The sequence below is a fragment of the Mustela nigripes genome, chromosome 17 (assembly GCF_022355385.1).
Source record: "Mustela nigripes isolate SB6536 chromosome 17, MUSNIG.SB6536, whole genome shotgun sequence".
Taxonomy (NCBI): Eukaryota; Metazoa; Chordata; class Mammalia; order Carnivora; family Mustelidae; genus Mustela; species Mustela nigripes.
This window is the reverse complement of record NC_081573.1, coordinates 4,410,063-4,410,834: the sequence shown is the minus strand read 5'-3', so window position 1 is coordinate 4,410,834 and position 772 is coordinate 4,410,063.

Genomic DNA, 772 nt, shown 5'->3' with positions numbered 1-772 from the left:
CCCCCCCCCCCCCACCCCCCACCCCCCCGGAAACGGGGGACCCTCAGGCCATGCCCCACCGCCCCGGAGGGCGAGCGGGCCGGGGAGGGGGCGGGCGGGGGCCGGGGGGGAGGGCGGGGGGGCCGAGGACCTCACCCCCCCCGCGGGCCGGGCCTGGCCATCCGCAGAGCGCCCCCCCTTCTGCCGCGGCCGCCGCGCCCCTCCGGGCTAGCCCGCCCCCGACTCGGTCCGGCCGGCTCCGGGCGCGGCGTCTCCGCCGGCTCTTCCTCCTCCTCTTCCTCAGGCCGCCGCCGCCGCCGCCGCCGCCGCCCGCTCCGCGCCTCCTCTGCCTCCCTTCTCGCTCTCTAGCTCTCACTGTCTCTCCCTCGCCCTGTCTCTCTCTCCCTCCCTCCCTCTCTCCCGCCCTCCCCTCCCTCCGCCCCCCCCCCCCCCGCCCGTCCCCCCCCGCCGGCTCCGCCCCCTCCCCCTGCCCTCCCCCACCACGCCCCATCGCCACCAGATTACCCAACCTGGCTCTACCCTTGCTTGCCCCTCTACCCGGACCATGGGGCCCCGCCCCCCTTAAGGGTACCGATCCACAGACACACAGACAGACAGACAGACACACACACCCCAGGACCACCCCTTCCCACAGCGCTTCCAAACCCGGCTGCACACAGTAGGGCGCAATAAATATTTGTCGCTAGACTCTAAACCTCCAAACTGGATCGTGAGAGCTATAGAATCCCGTCGCCCCAAACACACACACACACACACACACCACACACACACA